Source organism: Macrobrachium rosenbergii, chromosome 22 (assembly GCF_040412425.1).
Source record: "Macrobrachium rosenbergii isolate ZJJX-2024 chromosome 22, ASM4041242v1, whole genome shotgun sequence".
Lineage (NCBI taxonomy): Eukaryota > Metazoa > Arthropoda > Malacostraca > Decapoda > Palaemonidae > Macrobrachium > Macrobrachium rosenbergii.
The window spans coordinates 19,786,908-19,799,776 of record NC_089762.1 but is presented as its reverse complement, the minus strand read 5'-3'; the positions used below and the strand labels follow the sequence as shown (position 1 = coordinate 19,799,776).

General features: G+C 42.3%; 1 protein-coding gene across 7 annotated transcripts in view; it reads left to right on the top strand.

Annotated features, from left to right (window-relative positions):
- Positions 1–12,869, top strand: part of LOC136850611 (GDP-D-glucose phosphorylase 1-like) — a 243,843-nt gene that overhangs the window by 35,105 nt on the left and 195,869 nt on the right. The window lies entirely within an intron of this gene.

Genomic DNA, 12,869 nt, shown 5'->3' with positions numbered 1-12,869 from the left:
CAAGAACCAAGGAGGGACTCATTCTTTTTCTCTCTACGAAGCAACCAAGGAATTTCTTCTGTGGTCACTAAGCAGCGAGACCCAAGTGGTGACCCTCTTCATTCAATGGATAGTGAATGTCCTGGCGGACGAATGTAGTCGTGGCAAACAGGTTCTACCAACAGAGTGGACACTCAATCCACAGGTGTTCACCGACCTGTGGAAGCTGTGGGGAAAGCCGTCGATAGACCTGTTTGCGATACCGAGGAACCATCGTCTTCCTTTGTATTGTTCCCCGGCTCCGGATCCGCAGGCATGGGCGATGGATGCCATGCTTCAGGACTGGTCGGACCTCGACCTTTACGCCTTCCCTCCCTTCAGCATGGCAAGGGCCATATTGAAAAGTTCAACACACACAGCAATGTGTCGATGACCCTAGTTGCTCCTTTTTGGCTGTACAAGGAGTGGTTCCCAGATCTCCTAAGTCTACCGACGGACTTCCCAAGGCTACTTCCTCAGAGGAGAAGCCTTCTCAAACAGCCGCACCTTCACAGATTCCATCTAGGGTTATCCACTCTCGCTCTGACAGGCTTCAGACTGTCAGGGAGCTTGTCAGAGTGAAAGGATTTTCAAGGAAGGCTGCAGAGATTATTGCTAAGTGTAGGCAATGATCTTTTGCTGCAGTCTACCAAGCCAAGTGAACAGTTTTTCGGAAGTGGTGCCGGGAGCGAAATATCTCCTCTTCTCAGACATCTGTGGCCCAGATCACAGATTTTCTGTTCCATCTTAGAACCTCGAAAGGACTTGCAACATCTACCATCAAGGGTTACAGAGCAACGTTGAGTTCTGTATTCAAACATAGAGAAGTGGGCCTGTCTTCAAATCAAGACATCAGTGATTTAGTGAAGTTTTTTAGTACTAGTAAGCAAGCAAAACCTTCGGAAGTTGCTTAGAACTTGGACATTGTCCTTAAACTGCTGTCAGGACTGCTGTTTGAACCTTTGGAGTCATCCTCACTTAGGAATCTAACAAACAAGACCTTATTCTTGATGGCATTAGCTACAGCTAGGAGAGCTAGTGAGCTACACGCCATCGATAAAAGGGTAGGCTTTTCTCAAGGCAATGCTATATACTCACTGATTTTGGGTTTCTTGGCCAAGAATGAGGACCCGACTAACCCTTGGCCTTGTTCCTTTTCAATCAAGAGCCTGCCTGAAGTTCTTTGTCCATCCAATCAAGAGAAAGTCCTCTGTCCTGTAAGAGCCTTAAGAGTATACCTAGAAAGAACCAAAAGTCTCAGAGGTTCTTCCTCAAATCTTTGGTGTCCCGTGAAAGACCCCAGTTGTCCATTGTCCAAGAATGCATTAACATTCTTTTTAAAATCTGTGATTTTGGAAGCACATTTGGGGGTTCAGGACGATTTACTACCCTCATGTAAAGTAAAAGCTCATGAAATAAGAGCTGTGGCTACGTTCTTGGCATTCAGACGTATTCTGTCTCTCTCTTCAATCTTGCAATCAACATATTGGAGGTGCAAGTCAGTGTTTGCCATGTTCTACCTACAGGATATCGAAACTGTATATAGTACGAAAAATGCAGTACTTTATGCCTGTTCTTCACAGCTGGCATGGTATTGTGGGATGAAGGATAGGAGGAACTCCTTCTTTTCCTCTATCCACTCTCCTTGAATAAGGATAGTTGCACTTCTTGGGAAGTCTGGTGAGTACTGAGTTGTGAGTGTCACCAATCCGTGTTTTTATGGTTTTAATTAAAATTTTGTTGTGGTGTAGGTTATTTTTTATCTGGTCTTTGTTTTCTGTTGTACTGCACCCAGGGCCAGGGCATATACACATTATTTATGCGTCCTTTTTTGGATTGTAAGCTTTGGCAACCCGCGATAACCTCGTACGTTGCAAGCACCCACTTAAGTAGAGGCGACCCTTGGCTCTACCGAGAGGAGCTTCGACCAGAGGCAGTACCTGTCTGCTGTTGCTCCCTCACCAGGTAAGGTTACAACAAACATTTCAAAATGCTAGCTAACTTTCTATTCCAAATTCTTCTCCATATCAGAGTTTTTTTGGGGTAGTATATGTCCATTCATCCCACCTCCAATCAATGTGGGATTCAGCTCTGTAATTATTTGGTAAGTTACTTATATAAAAATGACATTTCTATAAGAAAATACAGTTTTATATATACTTATCAAATAATTACATGATCAGAGCCCTCCCTCCTCCCCTCTCATGGACATAGAACACAAACGAATTGAACTCTTTAGCTACGTTGTACCTATTCTTCCCTGAAAGTGGGCGGGGCAGTATACCTACACCCAAAACAAAAGAGCGCTACCGTGAATTTTGAATTTTGAGCTGCCGTGCAAAGTAGAAACAATAGCTATGTAATTATTTGGTAAGTATATATAAAACTTTATTTTATTATAAAAATGTCATTTTATTAAGAATTTATTGATTGGAAAGCCTGAAGTATATGAAGATTCTGACAAACTTTTCTCAACTTATTTGTTTCCAGATCTAGGCTGTTGTTGGTAAAAATTTCTACATTTACATGAAATAGGTTTATCTGTCAGTGTGAACCGGCATTCTCTGCATATTGAAAACGGGTCATTTGAACTTTTTATCAAATGTTCTTGGGTCACGCGTATGCGACCATTTCAGAGGCAAGATGAAATTACTTCAACATGGAACTCAGTTTTGCTTTGAATAATGCCATATATTAAAGCAAATTAGATTTATTTCATTTTGTTCTTATCAGAAGAAATGGGCTATGAAGTTCTTTAGAAACTGACAGTAATGATTGTTTTTGATCTGACAAAGAGAATTAACATGTTTCATTAGGTGAAATGGCAGCTATTCCTGCTCCTGATGATTTGGAACCATCAGTATAACTAGCATAATATAAACCTTTATGTCTTATGTTCTATTGTGTGTTAATTATGATATCGGGAGTATAGGTTTAACTATTAGATAAGTAGTAGTATGTGTTCATACTTTTTCCTTCATTATCGAAGGAGGTGGTGATCCCTACTGTGGTGAAAAAACCACTGTATAAGCAAGGAAGAAGCTGTAATTAGGGTGATTACTTACAAAAATGTCCACTTGAAACAATAGTCTTTTGGTAGGAAAATTGCTTGCTTAAATTTCTGTTGCACTTCATATACTGTATTACAAGGTCAGAATGCAAGAAGAGTACTGTCTAAGCCTTTGAGAATGATTTTGGTTAGATTTATATAGTTAATTTTGATGCTGATATATATATATTTGACACCCATAATCTAGTATTGATAGCATAATTGCTTATTTCAGTAGCAATGTTGACATACCAATACCTCAGGCAGTACAGGAAAGTTTCTTAAGAAAATTGAAACCATTTTCCCTTTCATATAGGTTTTGTGGTTTTTTCCATTGTAAATGTGAATAAAGGAATAAACCTAAAAATTTCACACATTGAAGGAAGGGTATTATATTATCTTTCATTTTCACCTATTCAGAAGAAAGAAGGGTATTATATTATCTTTCATTTTCAACTATTCACAAGAAAGGGTACTTTCAAGGTCAGCTGGAATTTAAAGTATTTGGGACCTACTACAAGAACAACTTACATAGTTTGAATGTGTAAACAGATGTTCTTGTGCCAACAGCAGACAGAATCCAGAGGTTTTTGTCACTAATGCAGGAGTTTCTACAGTGACAAGATCCTCCTGCCTGTATGTGGCAATCCCATGTGGACCAAAGGGCTCATAGAATTTAGATCCTTTCAAGCAGGTCAACAGGTGCAGCCCAGCATGACAACCACTCAGTCACCTCCTCTGGTGATGTACAGAGAAATTTCCTTTGGTATTAATTTCCACAGAACCACAGGCCAGAAATTACACCAGTTTATCCTTCCCCAAAGTTCTGCTTTTCACAGATGTGTACAAGTGAGGCTAGAAACCCACTAATTATGCTTTCAGGACATGATCCTAGTGGAGCTGAAGGCAATACTTCTTGGATTGGAATTTTTTTTTTTTTTTAAGAGGCAAGGTGTCAGGATCAAAGGCTGCACAAGGTTTTAGAGCCTGCATCACTGGGCTGTGACGTTTCCCTTGAGCAGAGGCCAGTCAAGTAGAGATCATCCTGAGGCATACTCTTGTAGGAGATGGTGTAGTTTCAATATCCCCAGCATTTAATCAGATGAATGCTTAGCCGTAGAGTAGCACTGGGGTACCCCCTGTGTGAATCTAGTCGCAAACAGCTACAGTTGCAGCTGAATCATTTTGCTTTGGCCTCTCAGATCCATCAACCTCTAATGTATCCTGGGGATTGCCAGGAAGCCTATGTTCTCCTGACATGCAAGAAGGTCAGAAGAGTGAGATACAACTCTTGGTTTCCAAGAATATGTCAACTATCACCCTGGTTCTTCTAGTATTTCTGTCAAATTTCCTCATGGACTTCCTAAGGATGAATCTAGAAATGCTACATTTTCACACTTGACTATCTTCACCTATACTGTACTAGATTCTTCAGTAGAACCTTGTAAATTATGTCATCTTTTCAATAAAAAGGTTCCACTGGGGGCTCAAAACCCTTGATTTAAGATATTTTGATGGTCCTAACTAGTCATTGGTGTGTGGGATCTGAGCCTCCATACAAGCTTTTAGTTTTACACTTCTCTGGCTTTCCTTTGCCAAAGATACTAGAGACCAGCTTTCCTTCTGCATTTACAACTTTGAGGTGAGTCAGTGAACTCCACTCTCTCTTGTTTAGGTGATGCATTCCAATTTTTGCAGCCAATGTTTTGGAAAAAAAATACAGATTTGCTGGGACTAGTTATCTTTTTTGTCATTCTTGTATCCTTCTTTGTCCTGTCAGAACAATGCCTTAGTACTTTTGGAGAGTCAGCGAGTTCATGGGAGGTACGTCAGGTTTTTGTGTCTAAGGGATATATCAAGAAGCAAGTACTGTAATCAGAAACACTTCTCATTCTGGTTCAGTTATGTTTAGAGCGTGTAAGAAATAAGTGTAAAGTATTACAAATTATGACAGCTCTCTTCAGCTTCTGTACTTCTTAACTTCACCTTGAGTTTGATGCAACTTCCATGCCATGACTGTATAAGTGCCAAGCAAAGTTCACAAGTTTTATTTTAAGGATGTGACACAGGTGCTAAGTCTCAAACATATTGGGCCTGTGGTAGCAGCAGGACAGATGGTTCCTGCTCTGAGAGAGGTTCCTGGCTTTTTAGATTCATCTGTACCTTAATCATTTTTTTATGTTATGGCATTCTTGACATAAACTCCTGAGTTTATTGTCTCTACATCTTACTTAATAGATCAGTGTTGTTGTGTGCTGCACTAGTCGCTCCTGGGAGCATGCATTCCCTGAGGGGTTTGAAGAGGAAAGCAGACGTACTAATGCAAAGTATCTTCCCTGTGCAATGTCTGGTTCCCAGACTTCTTTAGCCCCAAGAACCCTCGTGCACTGGAAGAAGCTCCTCCATCAAGCTCACTTTCAGGGATATCATCAGAATCTGAGCCTTCTCAGCCTTCATACATTGCCTCAGCAGGAGAGTCTTTTTGCATTAGGCCTTGGAGGTTATCTCCAACCCAGGCTATGCCAGGCTTTTCGAGACAGTCAAGAAAGTTGTCAGCTCTCAAATCAAAATTACCATTGACCTGAGCTCTTCCATTGCATGTGCGAATATCTTGAGAGGTCAGCCCTGCTCATGTCTCTGTGGCCCCACCTTGGGACTTGTTGCTGGTGCTAAAACAGCTTTCTAGCTGTGTTCAAACCCCAGGAGGATGCTCTTGTAAGGGATCTTAACCTGAAGATAGCATTCATAAGCACAGCTAAGTCAGTAATAGAGTTACATATTTGCTCTCTCCAGTGAGGTGTCTCACAAAGAACCAGGCAAGTATTGGCTTGATGTGTGTGCCAGGTTTCACGGCAAAGATATAACCAACCTTCTCTCAACCTCATCCTCCACCTTCATATATTTCATCCTTGCTGCTTATCATGGGAACTAGGAAGTTATCCTCTTTTGGCGTGTAAGAGCCATCAGGAAATATTTTCGTAAGACCAAAGCTTCTAGAAAGAAGAGAACCAATTTTTTTTCATCTTTCAGCCAGATTAGACAGAATTTACTAAAAATTCTGCTATTACTCTCTCCCAAGAATGAGAGGATGCTTCTGATTATTACCCTTTCCTCTTCCTCCTAATCTTGGTCACATAGGAGCAGCAGATGAAGAGTTCAGTAAATGTTTTGGCCCACAATTAAACTAGTTTGTTCCTACACAAATACAAACCCTCAGTCTTTACATATGGGATTAACTGTTAACAAGCTGGAAATCCAGCCATTAAACTTTCACAAGGAGGTTATGGTAACAGTTACCGATGGTAGGGGCGGAAGCACCTCCCACCAAGCCGGTATACATTCAGTTCTATGCAGCTTTCATTTGGCCGCAGTCTGGTATGGACATGCGTATATATCTCTGTCCTGCCGTTTGACTGTCTCCTCTGTGTTTGAATACTGTATATTTGTTTTCATAATATGTTTTGTATTTTTGGGTAGACTTTGTATATACAGTATTGATACAGTGCTGTACTGTATATTGAAATATTTCAATATGTTTTTCTGTGTCTCGCAAATGATATATAGTATTCACTTATTCTTGCTACATAACCATATTGACTTGTTTTAGCCTGTGTATTTTTGGAGCCTTTCTCCTGATATATTGTTTTACTTACTTTTTCGTATTTACACGGACCCAACACTTATCTCCTTGGTGTTTGTTTCGTGTACGTACTGTATTCTGTTTTCTTTATTTATGTAACTGTGGAGAGTTAGAGGGATAGTTTCCAGTTCTCGATGCCATCTGTTCTATTTTTAGAGATCTCTCAACTTTGTTTGAGAACTTCCCTCTTCGACATTCTTGTCCTCCTTGTTCTTAAATTCCTTTTCATGAACAAACAATGTTTTTTATTTTCAACTACACAATTTCTTGGAATGTAGCAAAGTATTAGTCTTTCAGATGTGTAATTGAGAGGATTGAGACAAGGCAGGTTTTCATGTTTCCAGGTGAGGGTTTCATATTCAGTTGTACAAGGATACTTCTTGCCTAAACCTAGCAAGCTTTCCCCCCCCCTCTCCCTAACACAGAGGTTGATGTCGCAAGATCTTTAACAGTGCTTTTGGTCCCAACTTGCTCTCCTGGATTAGTGGGAGTTCCTGTTTACGGTTCCTGTCTCGTTTCTTGCCCTGTCTTTTTGGGGGATGTGAGTCGAAGGCTTGTTCCCTTCCCCTCTCTGAATGTCATTCTTGGCCTCCTGAGCAGTAGAGGATTTTTTTCAATAGGAAGCATCAGGGAGAAAGAAGGCACCATCTTGGAAGGGGTTTTCTCCTTCTTCGATTGCTGCTTCTCAGTCTCCTTCTGATCCTTCTTTTTCCAATCTTCCTCCAGTTGCTTCTTCGCCTTCGGAAGATTTTACCCCTTCCCATTCTTCCATAGCTTCGTCTTTGGAAATTTCAGGTGAAGAGTCAGGAGATTTCTATTTCAGGTTCGGAGGCTCAGAAGATGGCTAGTATATGGGTTTCTCTAGGCCTTCCAGGAGTACCATTTCCTGTCCTCTCTCTTTCTCGTGTCATCCGACTGGACAGTTGCCACCCCTGCTGCTCTCCCCTTGACTGTACCATTGATGCCACATCAGCCTTTGATATACCCTGACCAGCGTTTTGAGTTGGCGGCTGCAGCGGCTGACCTGTTTACCTCTTCATAGACCTTTGGTTCCGGATTCCAGATCTGTCAGCAGTGTATCACTCTCAGAGCTTTGGAACCCCTTTTGAGGTGGTGGTACTTTTCCTGCTCAGTCGGCAGTGTATCCCTTGCAGAGCTTTGGTCCCCCTACTGCAGTGGTGACTTTTACTTAGGAACTGTCTTCTGATGATCTCATGAAGCAGTGGTTGACAGAGTCGACATTGCTTTTTCAGAGAAGTTCACCTGTGTTGTGAAGAAGCATTGCAAGTCTCCGTCTTCGCCTTCCTTCTCTTTTTTCCTGTATTCGCCCAACCATGGCCTTGGTTCCCCCACTCCGGCTTGTGGCCGTCTCGCTGGTTAGGGGGTGTCACATCCAGCTGTTCCTCGTCCATCACTTTCACTTCAAGCAAAGATTGGCGATCAGGAAATCTACAGCAGTGTCATCTGCCCCCGATCCCCCTGTTCATGTTCGTAGGAAGGATGACAAGGCACCTGTTAAGGAATCCCGTGTAGGGAAGGCTTCGGAAGTTCAGCCGTTTCCTTCTGGGTTCCGCTATCGTGTCGTCTTCCCCCCGATCCCCCTGATCATGTTCGCAGGAAGGATGCCAAGGCTCCTATTAAGGAATCCTCTGTGGGAAAGGTTTAGGAAGCTCAGCCATTTCCTTCTGGGTCCCGTTGTTGTATGATGGATGTGAGAGATTCTGCACGTCCATGGACATATATCCAGCCTAGGCCATTGTCGCCTCATCACTTGCACTTCCGTGACCTTAGTCTCCCTCATTCCAGAACCCCTCCCTGTTCACACTCTCCTGAGAAGCCCTCTGATCATCATTCCAGCTCCCATGAATGTGTCCTATTGCACGTCCACTTCGGTGAAAACACATGTACATGCAGTTAGTTCAGTCCAGTCGTCCATTCAGCCATGCTCCATAGCATCTCGTCATCTCTCACGTTCTCGCTCTCTTAGGAGAAATTGAGTTCGCATGGCCATGAACATGACAGCACGGACAAAATGGCTGTATATCAATACACAGCTGTCATATGATGGGGAGGTGTGGAAGTTGTCTCAAGGTAGCGTGTCCAGGAACAGACCATCGACCTCGCTCACGTGAAGGTTTGGGTGAGAACGGGATGGCCTACATTCATGCCATGTGAAGCACCAGTTCCCATCCAATCACTGTCTTGTTCAATTCTGTCAAGTGAAGAGCTTTGATAGAACTATTATGTACTGTACTTCTAGAAAGGCAACAATCCAAATGCGAGTGCATTGACAGCACGTGTGTGTAATGCCTTTCGATCACTTATGTGTTTTTAGCTTGATCATCTGGTAACAGATGTTACTGTAGTGTTTTTATTAGGATCATCTGGTAACAAACGTTACTGTAGTAAAGGCCAACAGATGTTACCATACCATCTACAGACAAGCGAACGGGATCGTTCTGCCAACTTTTATGTCCATCATAACGGAAGTTGGTGGGGTCTTATTCATCGGTAGCAGTCAGCCTCCGTTTTCAGTAAACATCCACTTCACCAAACAAACGGCCAGTGAAATTCGAACGAATGGATCATTCTCCCAGATGTTTCCAACATAAGTTATGACCTTCATCTGTGATTTTCATCATAGTATCTACTGTAATGTCCTTTTCTTAACGTCTACAACCAAGCGAATGAATTCATTCTATCAGACCCATATGGCTGAATTGACAGCCTTTTTATTGTATTCAGCCAGAAACTTCATTTTTCAAGTAGGAAGAAATCTCTGTTTCATCGTTCACATTCGAACATAGACTCTTGATTGTTCCTACACTAATATTAACCTTCAACTCCATGAGCCAAGGTAGTTACAGTTCATCAGTAAGGATTTCTTCGGACTCCTGTTTGTTTTTGACTGCAGGTTGGTTTTGTTTGCAGTGAAGTTGTGTAGAACCATATCGACCTAAGCTTCCAAAATAGGATTCAATCAGTTCTGATTGTGCAAGGTTTTTTCCTTGCACAATTGAAATTATTTTCTAGCTCCGTAGATTTATGGATCAGGCCTAGTCCTTGGGTACAATAACCTCAGTGTTCTCTTCTGCAATTTTCTTCTTAGCACAAGGACGAAGACTAATTCTTGAAGATGAGAAGTGAAAAGGGAGGTCATAGTCTTTGACATGGTCTCCCCATTCCTTCCCATCCTCTCTCAGAGAGGTGTGAGAACTTAACCTTGGGGTGTTGTACACACTTCCCCCCCCAAGAGATACTCCATGCCTCAAAGCATCAACTGAAGAGCATTCAACTACACTTCAAGAGATTAGGTTGGGTTTGGATTAAGTTGGGTACTTAACCTAACTTAGCCTAGCCTGACTAGTTCTAGCCTAATCTACCAGACCTGCATTTCATATCCTGGAACTACTTGTCTAATGGCATCAACCAGGAGGTATTCTCCTACTCTGCAAGGGACTAAGTTGGGTTAGGTTTGATTGGGTACTTAGCCTAGCCTAACTACCTGGGATTTCTTGCTTCATGGCATCAACCAGAAGGTAGTTATCCTTTCTTCAAGGGTCTAGGTTGGGTACTTAACCCAACCTAGCCTAACCTAAACTAAAACCTAGCCTAGCCTGACCAAATCTGCACTTCAGTAACCTGGATCATCTTAGATCTCCAAGTCTCAGGATCTGAGGATAGGCGTTCCTTAGTGTTGTTAAGGAACGACACCTTGGTAGTTCCTTAGTAACAAGAAGGGCTAGTGTCTTATCATTCTCCTTAGTTGACAGTGCAGGTGCATGGGTTTGCAGTAGCACACTCAGCACAGCAGTCAACCAGACACATTCCATTGGTGGTGTGGGTGCATGGGTTTGCAGTGGCACGCTCAGCACAGTGGTCAACCAGACATTCCAGGATGATGGATGTAAGACAGACAAGTTTGGTTTTGCATCCATGATTCAAGTCTTGTGCTTACAACTTCCTGTTGGTTTGCCTGATTTGTCGGGAGATCAACAATACCTCCAAACTAAGTTCCGACAACTTGTTTTTGGTTCCTACTCAGTCAAGAAGTGATGTCTAAGAGCTCCATTTCTTTCAACTTGATGTAGTTACACTCATCCTGTGATGAGTAGGAGATGTAAGCAGTAGCTGCTGCTGCTGCTGTAATTACCAGTTGATCCACAACCCAAGGAGAGAATATTATGTGGATCTTAAGACAGTTTCAGGAGTCTCAGTGTCCAAATAGGCACTCCTTTGATAGCAACGACACCAAGGGGAGTGCCATGGGTACACTATCCTCCTCCAGAGATTTTTCATTCTTCGGAACATTGAACAGGGCAGCAGTCCCCTACACTTCCTTTCTTGGAACTTAATCACAGTTCTTTTTAGACTTTCAAGAGTCTCAAGATCCAAGATGGACACTCCTTGGTGTAATAGCAACGACACCACAGTAGTGCCATGGTCAACAAAAGGTCTTGGTGTCCTTTCATCTGCTCTATTGCAGTGGAAGTATACAAGCAGACAGAAGAACATTCAGTACAGTGGCCAACCAGACATCCCAAGCAAGATGGATGTAATTACAATATGTATTCTCTGAAGTCAGGAGATAGGGACAGTTGATCTTGGCATCTTGACTTCCGGAAATTCGTTCAACCTCTGAGGAAGCTTGATCATAGTCCTTCTTTCTCAACTTACTGAAGTTGGGGCTGTTTTGTTGTCTTCTCGCACCTTTGAATATATAGTAAGACATCTTTGGTGCCCATTTACATCTGGAAGCTTACATCTTTCGTCATTCTAAATGTTTTGAAGGTGATCAGTGAGAAGGATCATTCCACTTCTATGATCCTGTGGTGCCAATGACATTATGATGTCTATGTTGCCTCCATAAAGACTAGACTTTCAGCCCAATGCCAATGACTCTGTCGTTAGCTTCGAGTTGGCCGAGAAACAGTGTCCAAATTGTCATTTCTCTGACTAGTGAGATGATCAAATGAGCCTATCCCTCAACTTGCTTGTGAACATCAGTACGTCTTAGTCCAGATCTTTTGAGGCCAGGGGCATCGGTCTGTCCATCGCATTTGGGAAGAACCTGTCGGTTGATTACTGGGATGGAATGTAATCATGCAGATCACATTCATCTCCTTTTACCTTGGGACGTTACCCATAGATCCTTGGACTCCTTTTCCTTGGATCCTATGGTGGATGCTCAACAAGTCATGTAGTTCACCCAGCTCTTGAGGGACAGGTTGCATCTCACTTAAGGTGTGCGGCTGCAAGAAGAAGGTGTGTGTGGGATTGGCCTCCTCCCTTTCTCCTGTCTTCCTTCCTCTTCCAGTGGGCAAAGGAACAGTGAACGAGCCATCACATGCTGGACTAGCATGCATGCAGGTGATCTAGATGACTGAGTATCCTATCTATAATCTAGCTCTATTTGGATTAGTAGATGCAAATCCTTCCCTCTCTAGCGAGGGGAGAGAGGGACTGACTATGAGCAAACCAGTTGGTTTTTCTTAGCTTTATAGTCTCCGACACTGGTTTCATCCAAACCTTTTCAAATCAAGGATATTACATTTCTTTAATTCAAAATACCCAGAAGTCTGACAATTGAACATCTCTCTTGTTCAATAGATCAGAGGTATGGTCTCCTTCCTTTGCTCTTTCATGACCAGGAAGAGATTACCCAGGTGAGCCGAACTATCATTCATTTCAGAGATTTACTTAGAATCCTCCCTCCAAAAGTAAGTCTCCCATATGTAAAGACAGGATTTGTATTCGTGTAGGAACAAGTGACAAATTTTTAGATTAATTTGTATTTTTCCTAACATACAAACCTGAGGTCTTTACATTAAGGGCCCACCTCTTACCACCCCTCATTCTCTTACCTGGCCCAGAAGGTAAACTGCGTAGAATTGAATGTATACTGACTTGGTGGGCGGTGCTTCTGCCCCTACCATAGGTAACTGTTACCATAACCTCCTTGCAAAATTTTAATGGCCGGATTTTCAGCTTGCTGAAAGTTAATCCCAAATGTAAAGCCTCAGGTTTGTATGTTAGGAAGAATACAAATTACTTTAAAATTTGTCGTTTTTCATAGTACAAGCTTTAGTTATTTTAACAAGGTATTGGACCATTTCATAACCCTCTTGATAGTCCTCAGAACTCCCAAGCACAGTCAGTAGG